Raw genomic sequence first — 23,158 nt, 5'->3', positions numbered from 1 at the left:
GACAAATAGTAGAGAAAGCATGGGAATATAACAAAGATCTGTATTTAAGTTTTGTCGATATGGAAAAGGCATATGACAAAGTGGCAAGAGAGAAGCTATTCAATACGCTACAGTTATATGGTGTCAATGGGGCATTATATCAAGCAATACTTAGCCTTTATTTGAGTTGTAAGTCAGCAGTTAGAATTGAAGGAAGTACAGGAAGGAGGTTTAATGTTAAATCTGGTGCGAGATAATGAATAACAGAAGGGATAATATACATCCTTATATATATGGATCACATTATGAAGGAAAGTGGTATTAAACATGATATCAGAATTGGAGATTTTAATGTCAGCTCTTTGCTTTATGCAGACGATGTTATACTTCTAAATAAATCTGGTACAAGTTTGCAGGATTCCCTGACTAAATTGAATGACTGTTGTAATAGATATGGTATGAAGGTCAGCAATAAAAAGACAAAGACAATGAAAATAGGCAGAATCATTGAAAATGTCAACTGTGTTGTGAACGGAGAACCTGTGTAACAAGTAAAACATTTCAACTACTTAGGCACGATTTTTAGTGAAGATGGTAAATTAAATATGGAAATAGACAACAGAATCAACAGCTGGTATGGTAGGAAGTCAATTGAATAAATTCATATGGAATAAGAGAGAAATTAGCTGTATACAAGACAGTGTTCAAACCAATTTTAACTTATGGATCTGAGAGCTGGGTCAGAAGTAAGACACTTGACCAAACACTAGAGACCACAGATATGAGAGTCCTGAGAAAGATTAGAGGCATGATCAGATGGCATCAATGGCAATATCATATTAAAAACGAGGATATTAGGAAAGAACTTGACATTGTCAGCATCCAGGAATGCATTAGCAGAGTTAATCTCAGGTGGTATGGTCACTTAAAAGAATGGGTGAGGAAAGATTAGCAAAGTAAGCGTTCTCTGCCAGGTTGGCAGCAAAACGACCCAGAGGAAGACCAAGATATAGGTGGATTGATACGGTTAAAAGTGCCTTAGAGGATAGAAATACAAGATCTGATAATGTTGGAGTCTTGACAAGTAACAGACTGATTTGGAGGAAAATTGTGGACAGGAAGTTAGTAATGATGTAAATTTTTTTTATGTAGTACTATCATATCCTGTGCACCCCCTTGAGGGTACATGTCAGGAATTTGATGATGAAAACTGAGCATCAGGTGTTTCACAGGAGCACAACATACATCGCTAAAAGTGTTGTGTGAGCGAATGGAATGTATAAGCAGATCATCAAAAAGCAAAGCATTATAATGCTGGGTTTTACTGTATACATGAATCTCATATACATACAAGACAGCTACGACGTGGCTTCATCTGTAAACCATTGTTGTTATAGACTTATATAATATGAATGAGAACAATATGTTTTTTTAATATTCAGCAATGTATATATAAAAATGCTTTAAATTTTGTAAAATAGTTCCAAAATATTTAAATAATTAGCAAAACTAGTGGAATTCATTATATTAATCATGAATTTATTATCAATTACTTTTGTTTTTTTTTAATTTTTCTTCAATTATCTGGAAATGACAGATGCAGGATGCAGAGTTTATTCTACTGCACATTTAATAAATGCTCCCACTTTTTAGGACCAAAAAATTTATCTATACATTAATTTACAGAGAAGCTAAGTAGGTAGAAACTTTGGTACCACTAATATGACATTATGTGTACTAACATTTGAATGGGTACTGCTTAGTCATATGCACTGGGGTGCATTTGACTATTTAAAAAGATGTTTAGAAAAGATTCTAGGTCACCATTCATGAAGAGTAGTAAGCCACCATGGATCTGGCTTTTTTTTTTTTTTTTTTTTTTTGTCTGATAAGATGGTTTTCTGTTTTCAGTTATAATAACTAGAAATATACTTACTTTCTTGTCAGGAAATCCAAGAATAAAGTTAGCCTATGCTTTCAGAAAACAAATAATGTATGGAAATCATCCAAATATCATAATAAAATAAAAATAAAGATCTCCAATACCAATGTTAAGGCCATGTTATTATATGGATCAGAGACAGAAACTGACCAAAGAGAAATCTATTTAATGTATATTATTCTAGTGTTTACTAATGGAAGTGAGATATGGATGACTAAAAAAAACAGAAATAGGTTGTATGTGGTCCAAAGAGTCTAGGAGAGAAGAATATTCCACATAACAAAAAAATGGATAGAATAAGAAATAACGTAAAAATCTCACATAAATGTTTTGTTTATTATGTTAGTTGTTTTGTTATATGATAAAGTACTCTTAAAAATATGTTTACCTTTATTATTGCAGTTGTATACAGAACTGCCATGTGGGTAAGCATGATCATAACAAAAAGTAGACTTAAATGAATTTAAGTAATAAACTTGCTTACAAATATTGTAATTCTTAGAAAATAATACAGAAATGTATGTATATTATAAATTAATTTATGTTGCTTACCGTAGTATTTCAATGTCAAACACTCGTAGCATGCAATCACTGTATTAATGGCAGCCACACTGTCACCTGAGTTTTGGTTTGAATCTCAGAAACAGATGTGTTAGTTGTTTTTAAAACAGCTGTTGCTAGGTAATAGGAACGCTAGCCAGCAAAGAGTAGGCAAGCAGAAAAGGTCTAATAACTACCAAGTTAATTTCTCTAATCTCAGAACTCTCCAAGGATACGGAACTCTGAAGTTAATAATTGCAGTATAGTATAATGTATCAAGCCTTCAATAGATTAGTGAGAATATTTTGTGCTTAATGAAAAGCAAATGATATTCTGCCATGGGATCCTTAGGGGTCTCATGCCAGTCCCAAGCCTGGATAAAGGAGGAGGGTCGGTCAGATGAGTGTCGATGCTCTGACCATAAAGAAAAAACACGACTGTTACCTGATGCCTATACAATCAACAGCTACAACATGCTGGCTCGGGCGTCGCCTGGCTAAACAAGGCCAGCGATACCAATCGAGCGATCGGGGTTGGATCAAAAAGTGGGGTACCGAAAGGAAACAGAAACTGACAGAACTGTTATCAGTAGGAACGTGGAATGTGCGGACACTCTGGATGTCAGGAAAATTAGAACTACTTCATGAGGAAATGAAGAGATATCGGTGGGATATACTAGGATTGGCAGAAATGAGATGGATATCATCTGGATAGATCAATGGATGCGAAGTAATATGGTCAGGACATGACACCATGCACGAAGGAGTTGGCTTCCTTCTTAGCAAAAGAGCTCGAGAGGCACTGTTAGGCTACAAACCAGTTAATGAACGAATCATAGTAGCAAGATTTTAGGCAAAGCCATTCAACATATCAATAGTCCAGATATATGCACACACATCTGACAGCACAGATGAGGATACTGACTTATTCTACAAAGATCTGACAGAGACAACAGAAACAACACCAAAGCAAGATGTGCTAATTATTGAAGGAGAGTGGAATGCCAAAGTTGGAATAGATAATGATGGTTGGAAAAGAGTCATGGAAAAATATGGTTTCGGAGAAAGAAATGAACGAGGTGAAAAATTGTTAGAATTTGCTGTGGATCACGAGATGATGATCTGTAACACAAGATTCCAACAAAAGGAATGTAGAAAATGGATGTGGTGATCAAATGATGGGAAAACCAAGAACATGATTGATATGATTATGATTAAAAGAAGATGGATAACATCAGTACAGCAATGTCGAACTTTTCAAGGAGCAGATATAGACTAGGACCATAGTTTAGTGATTGCAAACATCAAGATGAAATTAAAAAAGAAATATAAACCCCAACATCAGAATAGAAGAGATACAGCACGAATAAGTGAAGCAGAAATAGGAAGAAGGTACAGAACAGTGTTAGAAAAGAAACTTAAAAGTGTGGAGAAAGAAAAAAAACTCGAATTTAAGAGTGGAAAGAGTAATGAAGGCAATAGAAGATCAAGAAGAAATGGATTACACAAGAAACACTGACGTTAGTACAGGAGAAAAGAATGTTGAAGATAAGATGGGATACATCAGAACAAATAGAAGAAAGTGTAATGAAGTGAAAAAAGCAGTCAGAATGGATAAGATGAAATGGTTGGAAGCCCAATGCAACAATATAGAACAGTATTATGGAGAGCATAAAACAAGGGAGGTATACAAAATGATCAGAACCATTAATAGAAAGTGGCAACCCAAACAGACCACAATTAAAGATGAAAAAGGCAAAGTATTGATGAATAGAGAAAAAATTGCACAGCAGTGGACAAGATACTGTAGTGTGGGAAACTGACTGAAGAATTGAAGCAGATATCACCACTAGGTAATGAGTATGATATGGACATTTTAAGAGGAGAGGTAGAAAAAAGCAATAGGACAGCTAAAACACAACAAGAGTCCTGGTAATGATAACATTACTGGAGAAATGATTAAATATGGTGGTGAAAGTATGGTTACAGAAATGCACCAACTATGTAATATGGTATGGAAAGAAGGGAAAATGCCAGAGGAGTGGGTGAAATCAATATTAGTAACATTAAACAAGAAAGGAAATAAGCTAGAATGTAAAAATTATAGAACAATTGCCTTGATAAGTCACCTTGGTAAAGTGATGATGATCATATTGACAGAAAGAGTGAGAACACAATTGGAAGCATACCTTGCAGATGAGCAAGCAGGATTTAGGAAGGATAGAACTACAATTCAACAGATTTTAACAATGAAGTTAATAGCAGAGAAAGCTAGGAGAAAAAACAAAAACATATACAGGGTGTTCGGGATAAATTTGACAGTTTCGTAAGGAAAAAGAAAATCTTCTTTGTATCTATTAAATTTAATGAATTGACAAAAAAACATTACAGGCAGAGTTAATTACAATACTATCAACAAGATTTACTCAAAATAACCACCATTAGCATCGATCACAGCTTCAATTCTGCTTCGGAACCTCGAACAAGCTGATGCTACAGTCTCCCTGGGAAGGGCCGCAAAAACTGTTTTAATTTTATCCATTAACTGGGCTTTTGTATTACTGGAAGTGCGATTGGTGTCTTTTTCAACTGCGCCCCATACAAAATAATCCATGGAGTTAAGGTCTGGGGAGTTTGGAGGCCAAACATTTGGACTGGTGAAGTCGTAGAAATTTTCAGACAACCATTTTTGACTTTTCCCAGAGGTGTGGCAAGGGGCCGAATCCTGCTGCCATACATACGGCCTACCATTGGCTACCCTTGTTATCCAGGGCTTGACTACAGTTAGCAACTCCACGAACAAAGCCCGAATTCCAATGCCAGGGTTCTTCAAACCTGTTCCTGCAGATTTGCGAGGAATTCTGCTGTACGAACGCAATCAGATCGTCTGCTAGGGATCTTTCTTCTTGCTACATCCTCGTAGTCACCATTGCAAGTCTCTAGTTCATGCCTGATTGTTTTTACTGTATTCAGGGAGCATTGGGCAGCAGTCGTAATATCCTTATTTTGATGGCGGGCACGAATCATCATGATACAAGTTATTCTCTTCCATGATTCAGGTGGGTTCCAGCTATCCATCCTTTCTGACATCTTGTATATGAATGAAGAAGGGTCCAAACTTTTAAATGAAGAGAAGTGTGTGTTAATACATGTAACTTACGGAAAAATATAATTAATTATAAATATGTCAAATTTATCCCGAACACCCTGTATACTTGCTTCATGGATTTTCAGAAAGCATTTGACAGTATTGACCAGAAAGTGACATTAGCAGTTCTGGAATCCTATGGAATTGATAAAAAACTAATAGCTATATTAAAAGATGTTTATCAGAATGCAGTTGCAGCAGTTAGAATAGGTGATGATTTGGGGAAATGGTTTAAAATAAGCAAAGGTACTAGACAGGGAGACCCAATATCACCAAGCATTTTCATCGCACATTTAGAAAGAGCAATGGATAAAATGAAAGAAGATGCCAAAGGAATATCTGTACATGGAATGAGAATTAACAATCTGAGATTTGCAGATGACATTGTTATTATTGAAGAAGATGAAAGAGAACTACAAAAAACACTGAAACTGTTAAATGAGGAAGGGAAGAGATTTGGACTTGTTATGAACTTTGAAAAAACAAAGACAATGGTATTTGGTGAGAAGAACATGAAACAAAAGATACAAGTGGATGGAACTGATATAGAAAATGTAGAACAATTCACATATTTGGGAAGTAAACTAACATATGATTTGGACTGTAAAAAAGAAATAAAGATCAGGATTGCAAAGGACTACAAATCTGAAGGCCATGGATAACATCTGGAAAAGTAAAGTGATCAGTCTGCAAACAAAACTAAGAGTATTGGAAACATGCATCTTCAGCAGTGTACTGTACAGATCTGAAATGTGGGTAATAAATAAGGAATCAAGAAAAAAAATTTTGGCATTTGAAAGAACTTGTTACAGGAAGAAATGTTGGCGTCTTGACACGTAACAGACTGATTTGGAGGAAAACTGTAGATAGGAAGTTAGTAATGATGTAATTTTTGTTATGTAGTACTATCATATCCTGTACACCCCTTGAGGGTACATGGCAGGAATTTGATGATGATGTTACAGGAAGATTCTAAGAATAGGATGGGTACAGAAAATCACCAACGAAGAGCTCTATCAGAAGATATAACCAAAACAGAATCTAATGCAAAAGATTATAAAACAGAAGCTGCAATTATTTGGACACATCTGTAGAATGAGTGAGGACCAGAAGATAAAGACATTTATGTTTGGTATTTTGGATGGTTTAAACAGAAGACGTAGACCATACAGAGAACGGATAGACGATATAAAAGACTGGTGTGGAATGGGTGTATAAAAACTGCGACACTGTGCACTCGACAAAGAAAGGTGGAAGAAGATAGTGAAACAGGCAGCGAGCCCATGATTCGTGATGATGAAATGATATTCCGAGGAGCAAGATAGAATCTGCAACAAAGTTCTTTTTACCGGAACTGCTCAATTAAATGTATTCCTAATGTCTGAGTGGTTATTCTTAATGCCTACTTCAGAAATTGAAAGAAAGATGTGTTAAGGAAACTAGAAGCCATTCAAGTATACTGGTCAAGTGAGATCTTTAGCCATTGTATTTAAGGGATAAGATATGATTAAGTAAAAAATAAATAAGATATATAGAATAGTGATAAAACAGATGCTTCAAAAAAAATATCCATATGGTCAAGTGAAACTAGAGAACTTTCAGTTGAATGGCATGTTCAGTCAGTTTGTAAAGTGTTTAATGTTATTTATCAGTATCGAATTTAACTGTGAGAGTCAGAGTATGAGAAATTGAGGCTCATATTGAGTAATTCTTAAAATGGCCTCAGATTTATATGTCTTAAGAAGTTAGAAATTAATTTAGATATACTCCTCTATACTCCCCTCCTCTATCTATACACCGTTGCATACAAATTTTCCATTGTTGGAAGCAGTGCTGCCATTTTCTCCTTTACCTCATCCACTGACTGAAAATGGGTGCCCTTCGATGCAGATTTGATAAAGGTACCATGCCATTGATATCAAAAGAAACTATCAGCATTGCCTTTAGTTTTGACTTGCTTTCCCCCCCCCCCCAATTCTTGGTGATGTGGGAGCTTTCCAATGCATTGATCATCTCTTTGTTTCTGGATCGTACTGGGAAATCCACGTTTCATCACATGTGATGATCTTCTTCGCAAGTCCAGCTCCACTATCAGCCAGACTTGCAGTGGATGAGGTAAAGGAGAAAACAGCAGCGTTACTGAAGCAGATAACACCTGATGACTTGCAGCACTGCTTCCAACAATGGAAAATTCGTATGCAATGGTGTATAGATAGAGGAGGGGAGTATGTTGAAGGGGATAACAATTAAATTGTATACATTTTTACAACCAGTCTCGTTATTTAATAGCCACACCTTGTATTTATGTTTACAATAAATATTAAAATTTTTTTTTTTATATACGAGCTTCATACTTTGAATATATTATTCAACATGTTGATACTTGATGTACCATCACAGATCCAAATCTGAAACATTCTAACCAACTAAAATAAAATTATAATAGTGATATCTTACTCCATGACTGACTATAAATATATAAGCTGGATATAGATGGGGAATAGTGGCGGCGGGGCTGTAGCAATACAAAAAAAAAAAAAAAAACCCAATATGGATTGAAAAAATTATATCATTAATAAAACTAAAATATAATCAAATTTAACAATATTTAAATGCTAGAATTAAATAGAAAAAAGAAAAACCATGCAATCTTTACCTACGATGACGACGTTAATTTGTGTTGTTTGTTTGTGCTTGTGTAGTAGCAACGTATCTTGGGCTGAAATGCTTCCAGCCCAAACCGCACGTAAATCAAGCATTACCCCCACTACGTTAGTAAGCCTAGTGATTACCATATTATTACCAACTGACTGGCAAACACTGGTTAAATCAGTAAATAATTTAATATATCATTTGAATTAAAATAACAGGCATGCACAATCAATATTCCCAGGCTTTAAGACAAAAAGTAATTAGCAGTGACTGTGTCACAAAGCTCAGCAGCAAACTAAAGCCAACATTTAAAACTTGAGTTTCAAAAGTGAATGCAAGTTTACAGAAAAACAAACTTTGACATGTGATTAAGGCCTCACTAGCCTGAACAGATGTTCTGAACCGATGGTTCTGATCAAACTTAAAAATACTAATAAAACCTCAAGAGCCTGTGCTTATGTGGAGCTCCTGGGAAGAATTCATGTTAAGAAGTAGTGCAACATCAAGGCAACTCTCATGCCAAATATCGTATTCTTATAAGTTATCACTAACTTTCTGAAAGTTAAGGCATGCTATAAAACAATAGATGGTATTATATTTTCTTTTACTAGTTTTTGATGTTGAACGAGGCCTTTCTAGTTCTCTTCTTCTCTACTTGCCGTCTTTTTCATTTTAAACTCAGTACTTTGCACATCATTAGAAAAATAAATTTAGCATGCAATATAAAAATGACATGGGAAAAAATATACACAACGAACTAGTAGACAAAACAATCTCATCATGATACAAATGAGGATAGTGTATACAAGAACCAATTTGTCAATGTCAGATTAAACTGCTTCAACATATCACTTTACGAACTTAGGCACAAATGAATAGTTAATTTGTCTCAAGCATTCTGAAAATGGTACAAGAATGAAAAACCTTATCTAACAACAGTTGTGTAGATAAGGAACAGCTTGTTGATGTGAGATGCTAATGGAGAGTTATAAAAATCAAGTAGATCAACATATGGCATGTAAATGGTCAAATGTCTGCATACTTTCTGGCTCGCGATTTTCTTAACTCACCTTATATAGTCTTCATTTGCTGCCTTTACCACTCTCCTAACTCTGACAATCCTGCTGTCCTTTTTGACTACTATCACTAAAAATTGATTTCTTACAACCTAATTACCCAAACTGTGAAATCCAAGGGGAATTTAACATCCATAACACAAACTGGTTCCCCACTCCAACTTCACAGATCAAGCTGGAAGGAAAGCGGAATCATTTGACATCAGTCATGATCTAATACAAATAGTCAATCAACCAATCAAAATATAAATCCTCGTCATTCTACCCTACCAACATCCCAGACTTTTTCTTCTCAACATTCCAGCTCTCTACAAATACACTGTGGATGCCTCCTCGTACTTAGCAATTCTGACCACAATCTTATTCAAGTCTCCTTCTGCACAGTTCATATTCCTCCCAGCCTTGAACCCTATGGCACTAAAATTGTGCCAACTGGGATTTACCTTTGGAATTTTTATGCTGCTCTTCCATGGTCAGATTATTGCTTTAACTCTCATGATCCAAACACCTGCATTGAATTAGTAATGGAAATAATCCACACTGGAGTAACTTCACATTCCCAACTACACTGCAAACCGCAATCTGTATCCAAGTCCTGGTTCTAAAAAAAAAAAAATGCCTCTGCCATCCATGATAAAAATGCAGCTTATGTTCAAAGGCTTAAATTAAAACCCCCAGCTTCTCATTCAGCTTACACAAGAGCCAGAAATGTGGGAAAAAAGTTATCACTGATCTCAAAGCAGACTTTATAAGAATGAAATGCAATAAACTTGCCTCCTGCTCAACTGGAAATCAAATCTTCTGGTCCCTTGATAAGACATAACTTCTGCCCTTACCCAAAAAGCAGACCTCATGGCATCCATTTCCCTCTCCAACTTCTACTCATTGCATGCCTCCTCTGAACTTTTGCCAAAAAAACATCAGAAAAAACCCTAATTAATATTGATAAGCATCCTGTTCCAGATGATATTCTTCCAATTGTGCTCCAGAACTGACATCCATCCCATATCATATATATAAACTATTATATTCTTCTGGCATCTACCAACAGCATGAAAGCAAGCCTACAAATAGCCTGTATCCAAAAAGGGAGACAAAATCAGACATCTAACTATTGACAATTGCTCTCGGTAATTGCAAAAGTGATGGAGAAGGTTATGAACAACAGACTCAACAGTTAGAGATCACCAATATGGATTCTGCCATTCTCGGTGCCACAGCTGACCTCCTAGCTAATCTCACCCACCTTCGCAGGACATGGAAAGATTTGGAGAAATTCATGTTATAGCTCTCGATATTTCAAAGGCATTTGATTGTGTCTGGTAATGAGGCCTCCTGAACAAGCTGCCATCTTATAGCCTCTCCTACACCCTGTGGTTGAACTGCCAGCTTCCTCACTAGCTGTTCATTGCATGTCATGGTCGACGGCTTACTGTCATCACATTCCCCATCAATGCTGGAGTGACCCAGGGTTCTGTGCTCTCACCCATGCTCTTCCTCCTTTACATCAACGACCTTCTTTCTCTGACTTCAAATCCTATTCACAGCTTTGCTGATGAGAGTACTCTTCATTCCCCTTCCTCATTCAATAAACCCAGTAGTAGCCTTAAACACTGACCTCTTCAACATCGTGAAATGAAGACAACTTAGTAAATTTCAATGCCAAAAAAAAACTCAAGCCTGCCTTATTATCTGCATGAAAAATCCTACCTCATTCCTTCTCATTTTTCAAAATCAAAAAACAATCAACACAACTTTTTCTTGGGTTGATTGACACAAACATTACTTAATTAACATTGCACAGCCTTCTTAGCCTCTAAAAACTTGGTTTTATTTTCCATTCTAACATTATTTCTCTTCCTTGCAACTCCTAACACTTCATACGTCTCAGATCCATCCAAAGTTGGAGTACTATTCCCACATTTTGGGGAATGGAGCACCCAAGACCTTGCTAAGAATTCTTGATGATATTCAGAAGAGGGCAATCTGCTTAATAGATGACCCTTCCCTCACAGACTTCCTTCAGTCACTTTATCATAGGCATTCTGTTTCAGCACTGTGCCTTTTCTATAGGTACTTTCATGGACATTGCTTCACTTTCTTCTAACCATGTAAAAAGTAAAGCAGCCATTGGCCCACACCCATATACTGTCCAGCTCCAAACTAATTTCTCATCAGCTTCCTTCATTCTATCTACCTCTGCTCTTTGGAAAAATCTCCCACCCCATTCTGTCTTTCCCAATGAGTACTACCTCCCAATCTTTAAGAAACATAACAGGCTACATTTTTCTCTTTAATCACTTGTCCACACATGGCACTGTAGTCCTATAGGTTAAATCTGTTGCATCCTCATCAGCTTCCTTCATTCTATCTACCTCTGCTCTTTGGAAAAATCTCCCACCCCATTCTGTCTTTCCCAATGAGTACTACCTCCCAATCTTTAAGAAACATAACAGGCTACATTTTTCTCTTTAATCACTTGTCCACACATGGCACTGTAGTCCTATAGGTTAAATCTGTTGCATCCTATCATGTATTGATTATAGGAACAGAAATATAATAAAGTTATGGTTATGACTAACCCTGAAAGGTTTTGTAACTAAGGTGTTTGAATGAAAGGAAAACAGACTGTTTGCAAATTTTTTAAAGATCACAAACTGCAAAAGACTAACTTCACATACTCCAAAGTTTTAATAAAATCTGTTGTCAGAATCCAGGAATAACTTGCATTCAGATGGACAACATGTACCTAAAGATGACAAATCGTTAAATAATTCATATTATTAATATTTAAGAAATGAAAGGTAGAACTAAGCAAAGATGGTTCAAACAGAATACCAGATGAAGGATTAGCAAACAGGTATTTCAATAAGAAAAAAAATCAAATATACAAATCAGCTGATGTAATTAGAAGTGCTTTAGGAGTCAGGAAAAAACTGATTAGATAAGCGACCTCACAAATAAACAGAAATCCGGTTAGTGCATCTGCTCTCCAGCCAAAAGGCTACGGGTTCGAACCCAGCCGTGGACATGAATGTTTGTGATTTCTGTGAAAATACTAGTGGTGGTGGTGGGCGGGAGATGGTGTTGGTGTAGTTGCGATTCATTGTAGTTAGTGGATTGAGTGGTGGAGGCAGCTGTAGAGTATGCGACCACCCTAGACGAGTCTTTGGACTCCCTGCAGGGAGTCCAAAGACTTGTCTAGGGTGGTCGCATGTAAAAATAACAATAATAAAATCTGGAAGAAAACTGTTCAGCAACTAGTCATGAAACATTAATCATGTTGTAACCTTAATATCTGATACATCCTGGAGGATTATATATCAGAAAATGATGAGTAATGGAGAAAATTCAAAATGTTCAAACTGTAATTTAAAGAGGAATTACAAATATAAACTTTTGAATTTTTTTTTTATTGACTACTACTGTTTTAAGGAAAGATCCTAATCCCAATTCAGTTGCCTGAAACATCCACATATCTGTGAGATGTGTCCTTAAGATCTTCAGTCCAAAAAATAAGAAGTGACCTGAATAGCTTTCACTAGGGCTGTACCGTTTCCTTGAATCAGTTTTACATAATCATGTAATGCCCATATGCCTATACATCTGTGTACTCTTCCCTGAGGAGATCTATTTGAATTTGGTGAAATGTTCACCAAATTTCCCATATGTACTTTCAATGAGTGTATAGGATACTATGACAATACTATTCTGTTTACATTAGTAATAGTGTAAACAATAATTAGTACTAATCTTCAACAATTTTCCTGAAGATCAGTCCATCACTTGTCAGCACTACACGATGTCATATCTTATATTTTTGTCTTCTAGGGCACTTCTCACTATATCAATACACCTATATCTTGGCATTCCTCAAAATCTTTTCTCTCCCATCCTGGCAACAAACATTCCTACCTTTCTTCTTTCATTCTGTTTAAATAACCATAGCACTTTAAATGGGGTAATTAAGGGTCAAAGCTGTATAAATGAGAGGAGACCTCCACATAACCTTTAAAGAAATGCAGAGAACAGACCAGGGCTTCAGACCTAATGTCCAATCCTCACCTTCTCGTGGTGCACCCTGTTGGGTATCTATCTGGATACTGAACGAACGAGGATGGGCTGGCAATTTTGGATTTAGAAGACCAAATTGTATTCTTATTGGCTTAAACCAATATACAAAATGATGGTACAACATGACAAAATTTGATCCCGGCTGGGGCGTCGCCCGGTTAAACAAGGTCTCCTGTTGTTTTCGCCAGGGAACCAGGGCGTACAGCAAAAAGTCAGCTATTGGAACAAATCTGAAAACACACCCCAACTCAACATCACTAAAGTTAAAGATCGTTACTATTAACACAAGAAGCCTGAATGGCAAAGAAATGGAGTTAGCTGAATAAGTACCTGATCGACATAATAAGGGTGAATGAAACAAAAACTGGCGAGATCTTTCTGAGCAATAAATACAAAATGTTATATTTGGGCAATGACAATCAAGGAAAAGAAGGAGTAGCTAAAGTATTCAACATAAAATACGAGGCTAATCTTCTCGAATGGCAGGCAGTCTCAAGTAGAGCGATGTGGGATAATATCAGAATGGGGAATTGGACAATGAGAATTATTTGTGCCTATGGTCCCACAGAAGGTTCTACTAAGGTAGAAGTTAAGCAATTTTTTGATGCTTTAGAAAATGCAACTGACACAATGAAAAAGGAAAAGTTGGTCCTGGTTGGAGATCTAAATAGACTAGGAAATGATTGTCACACATGCAAAAATATTTTGGGAAAATTTGGAGAAAAGAGCAAAGCTAATAATAATGGCAATACCTGTTGATTTCTGCTCAGGACATGGACTGGTTATCACTAACATCATGTTCCAACATAAAAATGTGCACAAATTCACATGAAGAGAAGAGGCAAGGAATAAGAAAAGTCTCTGACTATGTTATTATCGAGAGCGATATTTTCTCCCTGGTGCAGGACACCAGAGTGTACAGAGGATTTTTAATTGGAAGTGATCACTATTTAGTCTTGAGCAGTATAAAATTGAATTTCGTATTGAAAAGAATAACATGTAAGAAACTTTTAAAGCGAATAAAAGTTGAGCAGCTCTCAGATGTGAACTGTAGACTAAAATACACAGATTATTGAAGAAAAAATGAAAGAGTTTGAGAACAGGAACCAAACCTTGGAGATTCAGTGGCAAGCCTGGAAGAAAACCCTGATTGATTCAGCCAGAGAGGCATGTGGTGAGGTTGTCTGCAAGGATAGAAAAATCAGAACTCCATGGTGGACACAGGAAGTTAAAGATGCAGTGAAATAAAAGAAGAAAGAATATCAAAAGTTCCTGGCAAATAAGTCAGCTTTTGGTCTTAGAGAATACAGAGACAAAGAAGGCGAAACACTGTGTAAAACTAGCAGCTAAACAAAAGTCATTGGGAGGACTTTGGCAAGAACACAGAAAATAAATATCAAGAAGGTGGTAAAATATTCTGGAGGTTGTTGAAGAAGCTTAGAAATGGAGTAAAGAGTGCTGTAAAAGGGGTTAGATATGATAAAGGTGACATGAAAACAGGAGAAAAAGATATCCTTGAAGTATGGAGTAATTACTTTGAAAAATTGCTAAATGAAACAAGCAGTGATAGCAGTGTGGTAAAAAACACCCAACAGGCATACAGTCAGGAATACATATCCATACTTGAAGTAGAAAAAGCCATCAAAGGCTTGAAATGTGGAAAGGCAGCAAGAGTAGATGATATTCAACCAGAAATGCTGAAGTATGGTGGTATAAAAGTCTTACAGTGCCTGCACTGCATAGGTCAGAAAGACTGGACAAAGGGACGAATTCCCAATGATTTGAGTAAAGCTCTAATAGTACCTATATATAAAAAGGGAAATAAAACTGAATGAGAGAATTACATAGGTATTTCCCTACTGAGTGTTCCTGGCAAGATCTATGCAAGTATACTTGAGAAAAGGTTGAGAAGAATTGTGGAAGAAAAGCTTGGTAAAGAACAAGCTGGATTCAGGCCAAATAGAGGCTGTCAGGATCAGATCTTCACTTTACGACAAATAGTTGAGAAAGCATGGGAATATAACAAAGATCTGTATTTAAGTTTTGTCGATTTGGAAAAGGCATATGACAAGATGCCAAGAGAGAAGCTATTCAATACACTACAGTTATATGGTGTCAAAGGGGCATTATATCAAGCAATACTTAGTCTTTATTTGAGTTGTAAGTCAGCAGTTAGAATTGAAGTACAGTAAGATGGTTTAATGTTAAATCTGGTGTGAGACAAGGATGTACATTATCCCCTGTGTTATTCATTATCTATACGGATTACATTATGCAGGAAAGTGGTATTAAACATGATATCAGACTTGGAGATGTTAATGTCAGCTCTTTGCTTTATGCGGACAATGTTATACTTCTAAATAAATCCGCTACAAGTTTGCAAGATTCCCTGACTAAATTGAATAATTGTTGTAATAGATATGGTATGAAGGTCAGCATTAAAAAGACAAAGAATGAAAATAGGTAGAATTGTTCAAATGTCAACTGTGTTGTGAATGGGGAACCTGTGGAACAAGTAAAACATTTCAGCTACTTAGGCACGATTTTTAGTGAAGATGGTAAATTAAATATGGAAATAGACAATAGAATCAACAAAGCTGGTATGATAGGAAGTCAATTGAATAAATTCATGTGGAATAAGAGAGAAATTAGTCGGAACTAAATTAGCTGTATACCAGACAGTATTCAAACCAGTTTTAACATATGGATCTGAGAGCTGAATCAGAAGTAAAACACTTGACCAAAGACTAGAGACCACAGATATGAGAGTCTTGAGAAAGATCAAAGGCGTGAACAGATGGCATCAATGACAATATCATATTAAAAAATGAGGATATTAGGAAAGAACTTGACATTGTCAGCATCCAGGAATGCATTAGCAGAGCTAATCTCAGGTGGTATGGTCACTTAAATAGAATGGGCGAGGAAAGATTAGCAAAACAAGTGTTCTCTGTCAGGTTGGCAGGAAAACGACTCAGAGGAAGACCAAGATATAGGTGGATTGATACGGTACAAAGTTCCATAGAGGATAGAAATATAAGATCTGATAATGTTGGAGTCTTGACAAGTAACAGACTGATTTGGAGGAAAATTGTAGATAGGAAGTTAGTAATGATGTAAATTTTTCATGTAGTACTATCATATCCTGTATACCCCTTGAGGGTACATGTCAGGAAGTTGATGACGATGATGATTATAACCACCTTAAATTAGATCTGCTCGCTAAATTAAATTAACTGTTCTCTACTTGAATGCTAACAAAGTCAAGTTTCTTCCTAACATCTCCATTTGAATATGATCAATTGACACCACCTAACTGTTCTCAGAATTCTCAAATCTGTGATGCTGGTCTTTGATTAAGACTGTATTTCTAATCCAATTCTCAAACCTATAAATTAAAATGAGTTTCAAGATTATCTTATGATGCTAGTTAGTATTTTTCCAGAAATAAAACTATGTAGAAACAAGAATGAAATAAATAATTTACTAACTAAATATTTACAACCTGACATTTTGCCAGCTAAATATACAATAGTGAAGAATAAACTTAAAATAAAAGGCCAGTTATATGTATAGATGATGACAGTGGCACTCTCTGTGGTGATGTTCTCTGATTACTGCTGATGGGCAAATAAGGTAGAGCACCAAAATTTATGTAGAATTATACCATTTTTTCTATTAAAATTCACTGAGTTTTAGCACGTCATTTATAGGAACAGCCTTTTGTGATTTAAATTGGGATCTGTGTAGTAGCTTTGGATTTTTTTCCACCTGCTGAAATTATCTTCATGCAAGGCATGTTTTGATAGGCTACTTTTTTGACTGTCCATATCAAAAAAAATTTTATGTGCTTTCTTTCTCAAAATGGCATCCTGTCCCAGCTGTTCAAAGTACTGGATTACGCATTAATAGGGCAGAGTTTCCCAAACTGTGTTCTGTGGAATGTGAATAAGTGTTCCATGAAAAATTATCAAAATTAAAATGAGCCTGGAATGGTTTTAAATGCTGCAACAAGTTCAAACATGTTTGAAAATCAGGAGCTTCTCACTCTGCATGTGGATTGTGCTATTAAGGCCAACAAGCGCTGGCCTTGACTTAGCTGACTACGGTTGTCGACACCTCCAAGCAAGAGTGAAGTATGGAGGTATTTATTCTAGGAAACGTGTGGTCACAAGCAAGGTGAATGCGATGCAGCGCATTTACCTTGCTTAAAATTGACAGGCATTGAAAATGCGTGTAGCCTGCACCATCGCATTTTTGCGATGTGATACAGTCTGCTTCAGCGATAATGTGCGTTTAGCTTTACATTGAATGAGACCGATAATACTTGACTCTAACCAAGGTGTTCTGTTAAAATTTCAGGATTTGTGAAGTGTTCCATCATAGGAAAAGTTTGGGAAATGCTGTGGACCAACTCTTTAAATAAACTGAAGATGCAGCAATGAGTTCCCACATTCAATCCCCACCCCACCCCAAAGTATGGCCGAGATATATAGACTATATCATTGCCATATGTCCCACAGAATCTTTCCAATTTTTTTTTTATAATTCCTCAATGATATGCATCTCTAATTTACTGTCAAACAGGAAAAAAGGGGGCTCTAGCCTTCTTGAATACCTTAGTTACAAGCCAATCAGATAGATTCCCCTACTTATTCAGTCTACTCTTGTATCCTTGCAAATAACCTTGACTGAATTGATGTTTTCTTCAGTTTGCCAAAAACACCAAAATTTGGTTCTTGTTTTTACATTCTTTCATTTTTTTTTAATTGAAAAATGTTTGTATAGTTGAATCTACAGCTTACCTCTAAAAGCTACTTGACTAATTCTTTTTAAAACTTTCTTACATATTTTTTTTATATTTATTTCGCTTAAGACGAAGTGGAGATAATTTCAAATGGAGAAATATTGGAAACAATTATTAAAAATTTAGCAGAAAAAAAAAGCAAAATGTAGGGTGTAAAAAAAAATATTTTTTTAGAAGTTTTTTTCTTAACAAGTTGCAGAGATTGCTGGAACTCTTGATAAGTCTGATCAGAAATATAAGGTCGTTACTTATAATTCGCTTTAAAATTTTTATTATGTGATATATTGTAGAGCTACATGAAGCAGGACAGCAAAACAGAAGTGTTAGATATGAAAACCATCCATTATAAGGTAGGTATCAAATAATCCAATTTATTAAAAAATTTTCCATATCAATGTAATCATGTTAAAAGCAGCATGAATTTTGAGGGATGCCCACAAGATCTTGTAAGATTTGCAGGGATGGTGGTATAAACTACTGCATTTCATTATAGAATGTCTGGAAAAATTCTATATCACCTTCACAATTATAGGTTTACGGAAGTTAGAATTTGTTTGGCCCCAAACAATAGATTGTGACATCGTAAATCTCATCCTTGCGCACACACACACAGAGTTGATTTTTGTCAGTTACATAGACAAACCATGCTCTTATCCTCTCTATGTTTCATGTGATGGTGGTCTGCCCAGCCATAATCTAGCAATAAAAAAACAATTTTTGTTTCAAAATTGTACAGTCGATGATTGCTATAATGAATCCATAAGTATTGGACAAATAGTCTGTTATAGTGCAAGGGTTGATATGAATTTAAGAAAAAAAATATGGTTCAATGGGAATGAAGTGAGGAGGAGTGTCAAACAAAATGGCAACAAACAACACAAAAGGAATGGCAAGACATTAGTTATAAAGCACACAGAACAGCATTTAAAAGTACAAATGCAAATAATAATTGTAGACATAAGAAAGAACTAGAAGAGTATGAAATTACAAAAATGAAAGATGAATTTGAAATGTTTAAATTACAAAATGTTGTGGTAGCTTAAATTAATGTCACTTATGTGAAATCTTTATAATAAACTAAATATGCAGAGTCTGAAAACTTAAGCACTGTCAGTCAACTTTATAACCAATTACCTCCAATCACAATGAGGGAGAGGATACAAGGAATAGATAGTTAGCATAAATTGATGCTTTTAGAACTCTAAATTAAAGAAATGACACAAAAAGCAGTATTTCTTTAATTTAAAGTGTTATTAAAATTTGCAAGGATAACAGCTCTTAAAATTATGATAAAGAACCATCATCAAATTTCTGCCATGTACCTTCAAGAGGGTGTACAGGATATGATAGTACTACATGAAAAATTTACATCATTAATAACTTCCTATCTACAATTTTCCTCCAAATCAGTCTGTTACTTGTCAAGACTCCAACATTATCATATCTTATATTTCTATCGTCTAAGGCTCATTGTACCGTATCAATCCACCTATGTCTTGGTCTTCCTCTGGGTTGTTTTCCTGCCAACCTGGGAGAGAACACTTGTTTTGCTAATCTTTCCTCTCCCATTCTGTTTAAATGACCATACCACCTGAGATTAGCTCTGCTAATGCATTCCTGGATGCTGACAATGTCAAGTTCTTTCCTAATATCCACGTTTTTAATATGATATTGCCATTGATGCCATCTGTTCACACCTCTAATCTTTCTCAGGACTCTCATATCTGCGGTCTCTAGTCTTTGGTCAAGTTTTTACTTCTGACCCAGCTCTCAGATTCATAACTTGTAGCTAAAATGTTTTACTTGTTCCACAGGTTCATCGTTCACAATGAATTTGACATTTTCAACGATTCTGCCTATTTTCATCGTTTTTGTCTTTTTATTGCTGACCTTCATACAATATCTATTACAACAGTGATTCAATTTAGTCAGGGAATCTTGCACACTTGTAACAGATTTATTTAGAAGTATAGCATCGTCCGCATAAAGCAAAGAGCTGACAATAACATCTCCAATTCTGATATCATGTTTAATACCATTTTCCTTCATAATGTGATCCATATAGATAATGAATAACAGAGGGGATAATGTACATCCTTGTCTCACACAAGATTTAACATTAAACCATCTTCCTGTACTTCCTTCAATTCTAACTGCTGACTTACAACTCAAATACAGACTAAGTATTGCTTGATATAATGCCCCATTGACACCATATAACTGTAGCGTATTGAATAGCTTCTCTCTTGGGCACATTGTCATATGCCTTTTCCAGATCAACAAAACTTAAATACAGATCTTTGTTATATTCCCATGATTTCTACACTATTTGTCGTAAAGTGAAGATCTGATCCTGACAGCCTCTATTTGGTCTGAATCCAGCTTGTTCTTCACCAAGATTTCCTTCCACAATTCTTCTCAACCGTTTCTCAAGTATACTGGCATAAATCTTACCAGAAACACTCAGTAGGGAAATACCTCTATAATTCTCACATTCGGTTTTATTTCGCTTTTTATATATGGGTACTATGAGAGCTCTACTCCAATCATCGGGAATTCGTCCTTCTGTAAAGGCTTTCTGAACTATGTAGTGCAGCCACTACATAGTTCTTGATACTCCATACTTGAGCATTTCTGGTCGAATACCATCTACTCTTGCTGCCTTTCCACATTTCAAGCCTTTTTCTACTTCAAGTATGGATATGTATTCCTGATTGTATGCCTGAAGGGTGTTTTTTACCACACTGCTTGTTTCATTTAGCAATTTTTCAAAGTAATTATTCGATACTTCAAGGATATCTTTTTCTCCCATTTTCATGTCACCTTTATCATTTCTAACTCCTTTTACAGCACTCTTTACTCCATTTCTAAGCTTCTTCAACAACCTCCAGAATATTTTGCCACCTTCTTGATATTTATTTTCTGTGTTTTTGCCAAAATTCTCCCATGACTTTTGTTTAGCTAGTTTTTTACAAAGTGTTTAACTTTCTTGCATTTGTCTCTTTATTCTCTAAGAGCACAAGCTGATTTATTTGCCAGGAACTTTTGATATGCTTTCTTCTTTTCCTTCACTGCCTCTTTAACTTTCTGTGTCCACCAGGGAGTTCTGATTTTTCTATCCTTGCAGACAATCTCACCACATGCCTCTCTGGCTGAATCAATCAGGGTTTTCTTCAAGGCTTGCCACTGAATCTCCAAGGTTTGGTTGCTGTTCTCAAACTCTCATTTTTTCTTCAATAATCTGTGTATTTTAGTCTACAGTTCACATCTGAGAGCTGCTCAACTTATATTCGCTTTAAAATTTTCTTACATGTTATTCTTTTCAATACGAAATTCAATTTTATATTGCTCAAGATTAAATAGTGATCACTTCCAATTTCAAATCATCTGTACATTCTGGTGTCCTGCACTAGGGAGAAAACATCACTATCAACAATGACATAGTCAATTAGACTTTTCTTATGCCTTGCCTCTTCTCTCCATGTGAATTTGTGCACATTTTTATATTGGAACATAGTCGATGTCGTGAGCAGAAATCCAACAGTTATTTGCCATTATTATTAGCTTTGCTCTTTTCTCCAAATTTTCCCAAAATATTTTTGAATGTCTGACAATCATTTCGTACTCTGCCATTTAGATCCCCAACAAGGACCAACTTTTCCTTTTTCATTGTGTCAGTTGTCTTCTCTAAAGCCTCAAAAAATTCCTCCACTTCTACCTTAGTAGAACCTTCTGTGGGACTATAGGCACAAATAAGTCTCATTGTCCAATTCCCCATTCTGATATTATCCCACATCACTCTACTTGAGACTGCCTGCCATTCAAGAAGATTAGCCTCGTATTTAGTGTTGAATACTATGGCTACTCCTTCTTTTCCTTCATTGTCATTGCCTGAATATAACGTTTTGTATTTATTGCTCAAAAAGATCTCACCAGTTTTTTTTTTGTTTTGTTTCAGTCACCCCTATTATGTTGATCTGGTACTTATCTAATTCCTTAGCTGGCTCCATTTCTTTGCCATTTAGGCTTCTTACATTGATAATACCAATCTTTAACTCTGGTGATGTTGAGTCGATGTGCGTTTTCAGATTTGTACCAGCAGTTGACTTTTTGCTGTTCGCCCTGGTTCCCTGGCAAAACCAACGGGGGCCTTGTTTAACCAGGCGATGCCCCCACTTGGCATGAAATGTTGTCATGTTGTACCATCATTTTGTATTTTGGTTTATGCCAATAAGAATACAATTTGGTCGGCTAAATCTGAAATTGCTAGCCTATTCTAGTTTGTTCAATATCCAGGTAGATACCCAACAAGATGCGCCACGAGAAGGTGAGGATTGGACATTAGGTCAGAAACCCTAGTTGGCTCTCTGCATTCCTTTAAAGGCTATGTGGAGGTCTCCTCTCAGTTATACAGCTTTGACCCTTAAGCACCCCTTTAAATAAAGGGGTGATAAAGAACCTTTATCCATAAAGAAGAAACTATACTGATTTAGAATTTGATTTTTTTTTTTTTTTTTTTTTTTTTTTAAAATGGTACAGTCTGCGCACATTTAGTTCACTATGAAGATATCAGGTAAGTGACATTAGTTTAATCATACACGCCATTTCAAAATTGAAACATTAATTTGGCATTTTTATTTTTTTATAATAATTTCATACTCTTAGTTCTTATGTCTGTTATTATGATTTGCATTTATACTTTTTACTTTTTCGTGCTATTTTGAGTTCTTTATGTTTCGCTCCTGCTAATCCTTTGTGTTCTGTCATCAAAGTACAATTTTCCACCATTTCTACCTTTAAGAGCTTAAAACATCATTGGTTCTATGGGACTTAGGCCAGGACTTAACTCTGATTTCCTATGCTTAACAGTGTGGCCTGTGCCATACACAAACACTGTACTCTCTTTCCACATTTATGTTGTTTTTGTTTTTTTATGTTTGG

General features: G+C 35.8%; 1 protein-coding gene across 3 annotated transcripts in view; it reads right to left on the bottom strand.

Annotated features, from left to right (window-relative positions):
- LOC150095210 (stromal membrane-associated protein 1) overlaps positions 1–23,158 on the bottom strand; it is a 166,750-nt gene that overhangs the window by 49,732 nt on the left and 93,860 nt on the right. The gene's annotated exons all lie outside the window — the stretch shown is intronic.

Source organism: Typopeltis vanoorti, chromosome 20 (assembly GCF_054136105.1).
Source record: "Typopeltis vanoorti isolate ZY-2024b chromosome 20, IOZ_Tvanoo_1.0, whole genome shotgun sequence".
NCBI classification, from domain to species: domain Eukaryota; kingdom Metazoa; phylum Arthropoda; class Arachnida; order Uropygi; family Thelyphonidae; genus Typopeltis; species Typopeltis vanoorti.
This window is presented reverse-complemented; position numbering and strand designations above follow the sequence as displayed.